General features: G+C 54.5%; 1 long non-coding RNA gene across 1 annotated transcript in view; it reads right to left on the reverse strand.

Moving 5' to 3' along the window:
* Window positions 1–632: 632 nt before the first annotated feature.
* Window positions 633–13,000, reverse strand: part of LOC141581582 (uncharacterized) — a 451,221-nt gene continuing 438,853 nt past the window's right edge. Inside the window, exon 4 of the long non-coding RNA XR_012514268.1 lies at window positions 633–3,028. This is a non-coding gene — a long non-coding RNA (uncharacterized LOC141581582). The remainder of the gene's footprint in view (window positions 3,029–13,000) is intronic.

A 13,000-nucleotide genomic window follows, 5' to 3' on the forward strand; every position in this document is an offset into this window, starting at 1 on the left:
GGCTATACTGGGGGCTTCTCATCCTTGCTCCCGGCCCGAGGAAGCTGAGCAGGAGCCCGGGGGGTGCCTGCAGCAGGGGAGCCAAGGGGAGCCAAGGGGAACCCCCTCACCGCACGGGTCTTCTGTTCCACATGGAACATGTAAGGCCCATCCACATCCCTTCCCCCACCGTTTCAGATGCTCTGTTTTCCCCAAGGCGGCAGTGGCTATTCATGGGGACCCTACACCTTCCAACCCTCGTTCTTTCTCAGATCCAGGAAAAGCCGGTTTATTTAAGCTGTGTACTCTAAACTGAAATGCTTTCTAAAACGAATTGGATCCCATTTATAACATTCTTCTTTATGACTCAATTTGTCCTAATAGTGTTGGTTTGTTTCCCAGAGCCCTGTGCGCTCCAAATCATGAAACAAACAGGTGAGATTCTTCTCTATCAGTTAGACTCACGGGCCCAGGTCAATTTGCGATGCATCCAGGGCTCCTCACCTGAGCAACTGGGAGATTGGAAGGCACAGAAAATGGCAGCAACTTTCTGTGAGTTCTGGAGACAAAACCCCCATCCTGAGGGAGCACAAAGCAGTCATCCTCACGGAAGCAGGTGCTCCACAGAACCATCCACCCGGATGCACCCCAAAGAGGCCCTTTCCGCAGCAGACCCAGGACGCCGGCTCGCACCTTACCTTTCGAAGATCCCTGCAGGGTGGGCTCGCGGGCGCCTGTGAATCCTCAGCCGCGGAGAAACATTCTTCTCAGATTCCCTCTCTTCTTCTCAGAGACGATGGCAATTTGTAATCCAAGCCCCAAAAAACTTTGCTGATATGTGGATTGTGGCTAATTGCTCTTGGGCTGAGAGTTTGATGAGAAGCTGGCAAGGGTCAGCTGCGAGGTCGCTGGGGCTTCAGGAAATAGGTCCATTGCCCTATGCTGTCTGCGGGAGCTTCGTTTATTCATCTCTTGTTTTTTTGGATTTTAGTAGGAGAGAAAAGGCAGCTCCAGGTTCAAACGGCCCCAGAAGCATTCACAGCACTGGCCTCCTCTCCAGGAGTGCAGTTCAGTGGCCTGGGCGATGAAGCTTCCCAAGCCTCAGACCTGAGAAATCAGGGTTGATTGTGGGAGAAAAAATAGATTTAAAAATTTGGTAAATAATTATTCCCCCAAAGTCACGGGCTATGCGGAGAGTTGGCGGAAGAAAGGAAAAGGCGTGGCTATGGGGGGTGCGCAGCACAGACCACGTGCTCAGCACAGGCGTCCACTTCGTTGCATTGTTCAGTCACCTGAGAACGTCACACTGGGCGACACTGTACGCATTTGGTGATGTTTGCTGCTTGGAATAACTGTTTTATGCAAATAGGCCTTGATGCATGTGATACAGTGAGTTCCAAAGTAGTGTGTTTCTTTTTTTCCCAAGATAGAGTCTCACTCTGTAGCCCAGGCTGGAGAGCAGCGGTGCGATCTCTGCTCACTGCAACCTCCTCCGCCCCTACCTCAGCCTCCCAAGTAGCTGGGACTACAGGCATGCACCATCATGCCCAGCTAACTTTTCTATTTTAGTAGAGACAGGGTTTTGTCATGCTGGCCAGGCTGGTCCCCCAAAGTGTTAGGAAAACAAGTGTGAGCCACCACGCCTGGCCCCAACTCAGCGTATTTCTCATGCCCTCCTGGACACTCCCCATGGACAGTCCAGATCCCAGAAATGTCAGAGCATTCCAGCAGGACCCTGTCTGCTAAGTCTGTGTGTATCTGTGCCCGGAAGCTTCCCATGGGCCCTGGCTCAGAGTGGCACCCGCGGCCTCTAGGTGAGGGGCTTTTATCCCAGGGCAGTGAGCTCCTCTATCAGCACCAGCCCTGGCTCAGGCCGGCACCTGTGGCATCCAGGTGAGGGCTTCTTTCCCAGGGCGGTGAGCTCCCCACCTGCACAAGCCCTGGTCTTTTCCACAGAGCCTTTCGCTCTTTAGGGCATTTTGGAATTTCTCTTCTGCCTGCTGCTCTGGGGTCGGTGACAGGTTTTGCTCTTCAGGAGGCTAGAAATCAGCCTCGTGAGAGAACACCTTGTTTAGGAAAGGTGCATCTAATATCTAATAAGCTCCTTGTAAATACATTATATTGTTCTCAGAGATTAGGCATTTGCTGTGATGAGTTTCAATCTGGCATTCATCGTGCACGAGGTCTGACTGACTGCAGTTAGCTAAGCAGCCAGGTCTGCGGGCCCATCCCTTCCCCACGGATGGCCCATTGGTGAACTAGATTCGCTGATCCCCAAGCACAGGGATGGGTGCTGGTGCCTGGGCTGCTTCGTGGTGGCTGCATGATGCTTCCAGCTCTCAGGACATGTGCATGGCGGGGCCCAGCTAGTCCCGGGCCACATCCTCCCGCTCTCCTCCCGCACAGGGGAAGAGCCTCAACTCCTTGACTGGATGAATCCTTTGCTTTGCTTTTGTTCTTTGCCGAGGAAACGTTCCAGGCAGGGTCTTGATCAGTCTTCATTTCCTCTTCATTCATCGATAAGCAAGTAAAGACAAAAGAAAAACTCCCAGACACTGAAAGGCAGAAATGGCGAGCCAGCCATGTGGTCTTGCAAGCATGGTCCTGGGGCTGTCTGTGGTGCAGGTCCCAGCGTGGTGAGCTTGGAGTGGAAAAGAGAGCCATCAGGTGTGATGAGGGTGCGGAGTCCACTCCGACAACCAGCCTGACTCCAGCAGCGGCGGGGACCCGCGTGCATTGGATACAAGAGACCAGAAATCTCCACAAGATCAGTCCAAGATGCAGTCCACTCTGGCATTCAAGGCAGGAGATGTCCTCAGGTGTCTTAGGTGCTGACTTCCAGCACCTGCAGCTGCTGTGTGCGCTGGAGGTCAGAGGTAGATGCGGAGGAAAGACCCTGGGTTCCCGAAGGCTGGGCCCGGGCCTCCTGGATGCTCCCCAGCCCCACACACCCTTGAAGATGGTGCAACACCGGACGTGCGGTCGAAGGGTGATGGACAGCTCAGGACGCTCCAGCCGTGGTCGGGCTGTGCTGTGGCGATGGCAGGGCCTGCAGAGAGAAGACCAAAGGTGGTGAGAGTGAAAAAGTCATTTTGGTGGCAAGTTCACCTAGCTCTTCTTTAACAAGAGGTGAAGTTACTAATGACACTTTAATCCCGTGGAGAAGAGGCCTCACCCATGGAGTAAGAGGGCCATTTCTTCAGGTATGCTGATACATAAGTGAACGTACATTCAAAGCACAAATGAACAGATACTCCTGAAGCTGTCAGAGCAGCCAGGCCTCTCATCAGAACTTCACCATTATTAAAAACAAAAGTCAAGCCACACAACTTTATATTAAATAAATGGTATTTTTTAAAAAAGGTAATAAACATTCAGAAAGTATTACCTTCTGGTTATATTAGAGCATTTTACTACTATCTGTGGTCTTGAGGTTATTTGCTTTTTGAGACAGGGTCTCACTATGTTGCCCAGGCTGGAGGGCATTGGTAAAATCTCTGCTCAGGGCAACCTCTGCCCCCCAGGCTCAGACAATCCTCCTCAGTAATGGGACTACAGGCATGTGCCACCACACCTGGCTAGTTTTTGTATTCTTTGCAGGATGGGGTTCACCAAGTTGCCCATGCTGGAATGGGGGTTGTTTTGAGTCATGCTGTCTGGAAGGCTGACCCCTTGCACAGTGGCAGCTATTGCAAGCTCAGTGATGCACTGGCTGAAGGAAATCTGCCTCCGGGAGCATTTACACCAGAGAAATTGGCAAACATGCACATCAGCAACCCCACTCCCCGAGCTGGATTTTTTTTTTCTGGAGTGCAATGGCACAGTCTCAGCTCACTGCAACCTCCGCCTCTGGGGTTCAAGCGATCCTCCTGCCTCGGCCTCCCAAGTAGCTGGGACTACAGGTGTGCACCACCATGCCTGGCTAGTTTTTGTATTTTAGTAGATATGGGGTTTCACCATGTTGGCCAGAATGGTCTCGATCTCTTGATCTTGTGATCTACCTGCCTCAGACTCCCAAAGTGCTGGGATTACAGGCTTGAGCCACCACGTCCAGCCCCTGGGCTGGATTTTAAATATTTCCCAGCACAGCAGTAGTCTGAGCCCAACTAGGAGGGCAGTGAGACCAGAGGAAAGCTGTGGAGGAGGGAAAAGCTGGGGGCTCAGTGGGCCACAGGGCCATGTGTCCCAGCCTTTGGGGGACGCTGCTCCTGTGTCTTCCTGGTGCCCTATTCCTGCACCTGTGTCCCACCCCGTGGCCTTCTTTGCCTCCACTCCCTCATTCTCCCCGCACAGCTCGAACACCATAGGGAATCTGGGACTGTGCTCTATCTGGTAATCTCCGTGTCTTCCCTCTTGGGTCATTTTTATAGGTGCTGGAAGCACACGGTGGATCCTGCCTGGACGCCGACATAGCACAACCCTCCTCTGCACGCATGGCACACACCTGTGTGAAACGGGCTGTTCTTTGGGACTCAGGGCCACAGAGCAAGTGTAAGGATGGCTTCTCTCTTGAAAGCAGCCTCTCTGGGCAGCACACTCATTCCTCCTGGGGAGCCATCTTCCCGTGACCACTTCCATTACAGGTCAACCCCGCCCTCATCCTTCTTTTAAGCAAGAGGAAAACTCCATGTCCTGTTAGGAAGGCCGGCCACCTCCCCAGTGCGTGGTGCCATGTGGTCACTGATTCACCTAGAGGGTGTCACTGCAGACATTTCCACACAGCCCATTCCTGTGCTTTCTCCCCCGACTGCACACAAAGACGTGACTGTGGTGGTCCTGAGGCAGTGCCAGATTCCTTCTCAGGGGGTCGTGAACGCTCACCTAGTTACGTCTTCATTCTGCAGAGTGCCTGATGTGCCATTCCAAATATCCGTTCCCTTTTTTCTAAACATCTATTTCTCTTACAAATACCCGTTTCCTTTAAAAAAAAAAAATCAATTTCCCTTCCAAATATCCTTTCCCCTTTTTCTAAAATTAATTAAGCCACAGTTTTTCAGTGAGCATGTTGCGGCAACATTTCCTGGTCTCCCGTGCAACTCTATGTGACCATGTGACCAGGTTTTTTCCAATGAGGTGTAAGCAAAAGTTGTGTGTTGCATGAGGCCTCGGAGCAGTCTCTTGAAAAGGGAAGGAGTATGCCATTGTTCTGGTCCCCTCCATCCTGCTGCTGGGAGCATGACTTGATGGCTGGAGCATCAGCAGCCCTTCTGGACCAGGAGAGTAAGAGCTACCCTGCCCCTGTACCCGCCAGGAATAGTAAAGCAGAAATCAGGGAAGGTTTTATTCCTGTAGACTATCTGTCTATCGCACCAGCTCTAGTTCAGCTGTTTCTTATTTTTGAGGTGATAACCCTAATCATAATGGGTAAGTGCTTTTCCCAATGAGTGCCTGATTAGTCCCTTTTCCAAAGGCTGTTTGGCTCAGTCTTTTCTTAAATTCACGGCGATTTCTATGTCTCTCCAGGACAAATCAGAGTTGCTCTACCCCATGTCACCTTCTCACCAAATATGCATCATTAATTTTGATTCTTTGGCTAGTGCTGTTTTTCCCACCATGGTTCACATGCCTTTTCCACCAGGAGAAGCCAGGGCAAGTGAAATGCAGGTGGGGGAGCTCCTCCCTTCTCACGTAGTCTTTCCCTGTCTCCTCTGCAGAGGGTCTCAGGGCCTCTTCCCTCCTGTCCTGTTCCCTGACTCCCAGGCCTGACAGAGGACACTCTCTTTCAGCTCCCATCAAAGGTCTGCGTCGTTAAACCTCACTGGGGAGTGCTGGTTGGTGACAGTGAAAAGCTCCAGAATTGAACAGAGAGATTCATCGTACTAAATTTAGAAACAGGCTGTCTGTATTTAGTTCAGATCTCAAATAGGAAAATGTTCAGCCTGAAGATTCACAGATTTGCTTTGCCCTTGAATCAGGACAGAAACATCAGGTGCTCTGTCTTCAACAAGCGCCTGCCTAGGCGTGGAAGGGCCCTGGACGTGGCGGTCAACGAGTCCGCTCCCTTAGGTGGGCCCGAGGTTCGGCAGTGGACGATAATAACAAAACAGCAGCAATAACGGCAATTAACCCTTGCGGAAGTGAGGCTGCTTCAGGTACCTGGCACGCTCTGTAGGCCTGATGCCACTCAAACCTCACCTTGACACTGTGTCCTGCAGTTACGTAAATCATTCCATCTTACAGATGGGGACAGGGGCGTGCAGAGAGGTTTAGCGCCTCAGCAAGGCCATGCAGTCACAGGGCAGGGCCAGGGCATGAACCAGAGCCCTCTCTCTGAGACCTGCTGCCTGGCTGCCTGCCTTTGGAGAAATCTCTGATCTCCCAGGACGTGTATTTAGCAGAGCCTCATTATTCACAAGTTCTGCATTTGTGAATTCACCTGCCCACTAAAACGACGCGTGGTCCTTTGCAGAGGTGGGCAGGCTGGAGAGGAACTTGAGGTACACGTGTGTCCCTCCCACTGACGGAGAGCCAGGGCACACTGCCACCCCATTCCGGCGCTTGCTGTAAACAGGGCCATTCCAAGGCCTCCTGAGTGCCCAGCTTTCCACACCTGGTGCTTTTCGCCGATGACCTGGCTGTTTGGAATGGCCCTGTGCCTGGTGCCGTGTGGAGTCCTGAGCGGGAGAGGCTGGGGGGCCTCAGAGGAGCTTCATTCAGGGGGCAGCCATGGTGCTGCTGGGTGCGGGGTCAGTGTTAATGAATCAACAGTGCATTGAACAAGGTGTCTTTAAGTCAGGTTCTATAGCAATTGGTTCACCAGAGGCCGGCAGGAACCTGAACCCAGATTTCCTTTGGAGAAAAGGCTTGGGATCCGCTAACGCAGTGTCTGTGGGTCCTTACAGACCATAACTACTGCGAAAGAGGAATTGGCCGTGCCTGAGACCGCCTCCCAGTGCCTACTTTCAGGTCTATTTGCTTCTCACCAGCACTGCCGCGGTGTGGGGCAGTCATGGGGGTCCAGAGGCTCCTTCTGCAGGGAGCATGAGGACTGGGAGCAGCCGCGCTGGGAGCTGGGACTCAGGTCCCCAGATCCTTCTAACCCGTCCCTCCCGGCACAGGGAATAAAGAGGCCTCTGACAGCTGAGCAGGGTGAAGACACAAGGCCTTGTGATTCCGATAGATCTGGGGACTTCCTGAGATGGGAGGGGGTAAGTCAGGAAATAAGTTTTCAAGCCAATGGAGAGCAAAACCTCCTCTCCAGAGCAAGACGCAGGAAGGAGGAATTGAGGTGAGCTCCACACAGCGCTGTTCCGGAGCTGTGACCCACCCGCTTCTGAGGACGTAGAGACAGGGGTGCTGGGAGCACAGAGGCGGTGACGGGTGACGTGTCCTGGTGAACAAGGCCCCGTGTCCACCCACTCCGTGGCTCTAGACACCATCGCAGCTGACTCACTTCTCCCACAGTCCACACGCTGAAGGTCCAAGCCCCACACTTCGGAATGTCACTGTTTGGAGATAGGGCCTTAAAGAGATAACTCATGAAAAATGAGGGCACCAGGGTGCCCTAAGCCAATCTGGCTCGTTTCCTTATGAGAAGAGAAAATTAGAACACAGACACGCACAGAGGGACGGCGGGTGGAACCCCTGGGGGAAGACAGCGTCCACATGTCGGGGAGAAAGGCCTTGACAGAAACCGGCCCTGCCCACACGCGGACCTCAGACCCCTGGCCTCCAGCATCGGGAGAAAAGGCATTTCGGTGGCTTAAGACCCCATACTGTGTGCTAGGCAGCCCCAGAGGCTTCCCGGCACTGACGACGCCAGATCAATAGCTCAAGCCACGGCTGCTATGCTGTCCTGACGACCGCTGGAGGCAGGCCCCATCCCTCGTTCCCTAGCGACCACTGGAAAGTCCCCCCAGCCCCTAATGACTGCTGGAGATGTCTCCTGTCCCCCAATGACCACCAGAAATGTCCCGCGTCCCCTGTCCCTTAACCACCCATGGAAAGCCTCCTCACGACTGCTGCACATGTGCCCCCGAGTGTCCAATGGCACCTTCACTTCAGCACAGCCAGAGCAGGGCTCCAGGTTCCAGAGGACTCCTGATTCCCTCAAGAAAACTTCTTCTCCGCTCCCTGTCCTATGCACCATAACATGTATGAACAGTTGAGTCATATAACAAAGTGAAACTGAAGCCTCTTCATCCTCGTGCTTTTCCCAATGCTCAGAACCACTATCTTCCCTCCCCTCCTCCTGCTCTGGCATGGATTTCCCAGGACTGGCAGGCGATGCCCTCAGTGGGCAGCTGGGGAAGGAGGAGGGGAGAGGCAACGAGGGCGTGGCCCGGATGAATTGCCCCGGGGCTGGCCTGGCTGCAGCCCTGTCCACCCTGACTCCCCAGGCAGCACTGGGCATGTACATTAGCCTCAGGTATGATCCCGCTTTGTCTTGGCACCACAGACCCCTGGAAGGATAGAGGATCTCATCTGGCTCCAAACAGCAGGATGCCCTCAACTCCTGCCGAGTGCACTCAGGGCCTCCAGGGCAGCTGAGACCCTCCATGTGGATCAGCCCCATGGCGTCTACACTGGGGCCTCCAGGGCAGCTGAGAGCCTCCATGTGGATCAGCCCCATGGCATCTACACTGGGGCCTCCAGGGCAGCTGAGAGCCTCTGCGTGGATCAGCCCCACGGCGTCCACACTGGGGCCTCCAGGGCAGCTGAGAGCCTCCATGTGGATCAGCCCCACGGCGTCCACACCGGGGCCTTCAGGGCAGCTGAGGGCTGTGCCCACCCCTTTCCTCCAGCCGCAGCCCATCACTGACACAGCATGGTTCTGCCTGCACAGCCTTTAGAGAACCCCAGAGAAGTGCCCCAGGAACGCCTTATCTAGACGTACCACCAACAGTCACGGGAGTGCCCTGGGGGGGCTCCTGCTTCAAAAGACACATTGAGTGCCCTCCCCTCCACCAAGGAGGGTGGACAAAGGGAGTCTCCAGGCTGCAGAAAATCACTCATACTTTGTAGTACCTTCGATGTGTCACCTACAAATACGAATAACATACATAATGTACACGCCATGTTGACATAAATACACAGATTAAGTTATAGAAATCTCAATAGTAACAATACCTCATATCCCTGTACATTCCATGGGAAGAGAGACTGTGTGGAGTGGTCAGACTGTCCCCCACTGCCGTGACACTTCCCAGCACCTGCTCTCCGGCAGGAGCACCACGCAGCCTGTGTCCCATCCATGCAGGAAGTGGCCAGTACCTCACCCACGTCGCCTTCTGTCCCCTTGGCCATGCCTCCCGCTCCGGCCTTGCATGTGGATGGCATGGAGGCACTGGCAATGCCACAGCCCTCTCATGGCCATGAGGTGACTCAGAAGATTTGCAGGGTCGGGGCCACCATGCTGTCCAGACACCAGCGCCGCAGCCTCAGGATCTCTGGTGCATGAGAAAAACACACTCGTGTGTGTGCACCACGCTCAGCTTTGCTGTTCCTGTGGCTGAGTCAGTGCTGACAGGCACTGCCGCGGGCACTTGGGTTTCTCGTAGCACTTTTCATGATTCACGGGATGAGTGGAACACCGAATCACATGACGCCTTCACTGCAGACGGCTCAGAACTTCACAGAACTTTTTAAATCTCCAAGGGGGATATACTAGGCTGTATTTCCTAGTCATGTTTGGTCACATAATTCACCACCACAACTCCCCTGCCCTGATCCTGGTGATTTAGGAAATTGCTGCCTTAATTTAAAAACAAGCCCGGGCTTTGAGCAGACACGGAGATAGAAAAAGCTTCTTTGAAGTGTGTCTGCTTTTGGTGAAAGGGGCAGGGACTTTAGATCCACACTCTGCCCTTCCCAGCCGTGTGACATGGTGAAATTAGCTACATCTCCAGCCTCAGTTCTGTGACTAATGTGGGGGTGGTAAGACCCCCTCACAAGATACGTGGTGGTCAGGTGCAGTGGCTCACACCTGTAATCCCAGCACTTTGGGACGTGAGGCAGGAGGATCGCTTGATCCCAGGGGTTTGAGACCAGACTGGGCAACATAGGGAGACCCTGTCTCTATAATAAAAACAAAAATGATCCAGGCTTGGTGTCATGTGTCCGTGGTCAGAGCTACCTGGGAGCCTCAGGTGGGAGAGTCCCTGGAGCTCAGGTCCAGGGTCGAGGCTGCAGCGAGCTGCGGTCACACCACTGCACTCCAGCCTGGGGGACAGAGCAAGACTGTCTCCTAAAAGCCCCAAATAACAACAATCAATCAGGTGCATGGGCTCAGGACCCTGTGAGTGTCAGGCACTAGGAGGCGCGAGCTCCAGTTCCTCTCCATCTGGGTGCCTGCGTGCCCCCCGTCCGCCCTCCAAAGCTGCTCTCCCTGGGTGCCCGGGTGCCCTCTGTCTGCCCTCCAAAGCTGATCTTTCTCTGGGAGCAATTCGAGAATCTCCACTGTACTTCCCCGAGCCTCAGTTTCTCCCATGTAAAATGCAGAGGTTTGCCCGTGGTTTGCTCAGCTGGCATTTTGGGCAGGTTTGGCCCCAGCTCACAGGCCCTTCAGCATCCTTGCTTCCACCCACTATGTGCCAGGAGTCATGCCCTCTGTGCCTTCCACCCCCAGTCCCAGATGCCCCCAGGCGGCACAGAGTCTCCCTGGAAGGAAACCTCTGGCCGAGGCGGTCTCTGCGGCCCCTCTCCGTCAAAGCCGCTCCGTCCCGGCTCACCGCCATACTAGACGTTGAGTGTCTGACACAGGGTGTGATGGAGCACACACAGCTCCACAGAGCCACGGAAGCCTGTGGCTCCCCGCCGGCCACTGGCCTTGGCTTCTGGCTGCTTTTTTCTCGTGCTTGGATAAGGAGCCCGAGGCTTTGCGATGGTTCGCTGTTGAGCAGTGAGCTGTGCTGAGCTGGTGAATTTCTTCCATGACGTTGACCTATTTGTGTGGAGTCATGATGTCCCTTGACTCATCCCAGCCCTGGGGAGGCCGATGGCCCCTCTCTGCCACCCCGATGCCTGCTGGCCACGGCCTCACCTGGGAGGAAGACTGGCCGTTTCAAGGTTACAGGAACAGAAGGAGCCTATCAGTGAAGCAGGAGGCGACTGGAGAAACGCCTTTATCCTAGAGCAAGTTAGATTCTCCGGGCGCTCTGTGCGGCCAGAGCCCACGTGAAAACAGAAGGCCTTGCACCTTGCTAATTCCCAGAAATCCTCCCTCTCCACCCCCTTCCCGGGCTGAGTTCAACACGGCCGGCGTCTGGGCTCCATCTGCGCTCTGCTAATGGAAAGTGGAGTGTGGGAAGTGAAGATGTTTTTGAAAACACGTTTTTCAGGAGGGGTTGCTATTGATTAACCTCTCGTTGCGTCTCAGCCTTTCTCCCGTAGACCCGAGTTGTGTGACTAATACCTGGAGGTATTGTGCGGCCTCGTTCGTGAGGGCTCAAGTGCTGTTTGTGGGGTGGGACCCGCACTCCGGCGCTCGGTGGCGGGGGACGGGGAGGCTGCGCGTCCACTGGGCTATTTATCAAGATAATTGCTGCCTGCAAGGGTTCTAGACATCCACTTGTCCACACCCCAGGGAGGAGCGGGCGCTTTATCATGTCTGGACTTAATAAAGGAGGAATAATGGGGACGTACAGCTGGCTACAATGTGTCTTCTGCAGTCATCCGGGTTCAATTTTCTGCTTGGCACCCCGTACACGGCAAACAGCTCACGAGTTTAATGGTGCTCCAGTTTCCCCAGGTGACGACAGAAGGTTCACAAAAGACACCTTTTGGCTTTAATAGGATGCGGAGCAGCACAGCGTCACACGGTCCCCACGGCCCGAGGGCCCAACTCTCTTTTGCGGAAAATTGTGATTTCACTGATACAGGACATACGTTTCCGGTGGTTTCCTTCCAGTGTTGAGACTGTCACGACCAGGAAGAATGGCTTTGGAGGGTTGCAGAGGGCTGCCCAGCCCCAGAAACAGAAACAGTGGCACCCCTCCACACCACGAGGAAACTGAGGCATGGCAGGCCCACAGCCCCCGCCCGCGCTCCAGGACGTGCCCCTGCTGTTCGGGAGGGGGCAGTTCACACCCACGCTTGGCCCGTCTTCTCTGCAGGTGTGGACAGCGCCGGGTGCCGGCACACTGTCGACTGAAGGCCAGCAGGTCGATGCCGCCACATCAACATTCTAGATCCGTAGCCCCCAACCTTTTTGGCACCAGGGACCAGCCTTGTGGAAGACGATTTCTCCGCAGACGGCGGGTGGGGCTGGGGGACGGTGTTGGGGTGAAACGGTTCCACCTCTGGCGATCGGGCGTTCGATTCTCATAAACAGCGCGCAGCCTAGAGCCCTCCACACGCTGTTCCCAGTGGGGTTTGCGCTCCTGTGAGAAAGACTTGAACGCGGCTGCTGATCGGAGGCGGCAGTGGGAGTGACGGGAGCAGCTGGAAACACAGAGGAGGCTCACTCCCTTCCTGCTGCGCGGCCCGGTTCCTAACAGGCCACAGATGGGTACCCAGGGACTGAAGACCCCTGCCCTAAGTCGTCCTGAATCTCACACTTCTGAATTAAAAGCACAGCTTTAGCCTGCAAGTTGCTTTTTTTCTCAGGTAACTTTGCCTCTTAAACATCCAAGGTGCTGAGAAACTGGTTTTTGGGGCCCCACGAAGGGAACGCCCTCATCTTCCAGACCCACTGGGTTTGCAGCCAGCTTCCTACCGAGGCATCTTCGTATCCTTCCTTTGTCACCGCAGGAATTTCTGTTCCTCCCTGTGCTTCACAGGGAGAAAAACACGCAGCTGCCCCTGGGGGTGAGCCTTCCCCAGTCCCCTAGTCCATGAGCTTAGCATCTCTTGGGACTGGCACCGTCACCTAGAAGCCAGCAGTCCTTCCCTTCAAGGACACTGTCATCTGCAGCAAGGCCTGAGTTCGAGCAGCAGCATGTGTCCATCCTCAGTGGCTTCATGGGCAACCAACTCATTATTGACTGTGAGCCCCAGGCTGTAGCATTTCCAAAGGAACCCTAAGCCAGCCCCGTCTGGCAAGTGAGAATGCACTGGGCAGTAAGGTCCCTGCAGAGGGCAC

The sequence above is a fragment of the Saimiri boliviensis genome, chromosome 16, assembly GCF_048565385.1.
Source record: "Saimiri boliviensis isolate mSaiBol1 chromosome 16, mSaiBol1.pri, whole genome shotgun sequence".
In the NCBI taxonomy this organism is placed as follows: domain Eukaryota; kingdom Metazoa; phylum Chordata; class Mammalia; order Primates; family Cebidae; genus Saimiri; species Saimiri boliviensis.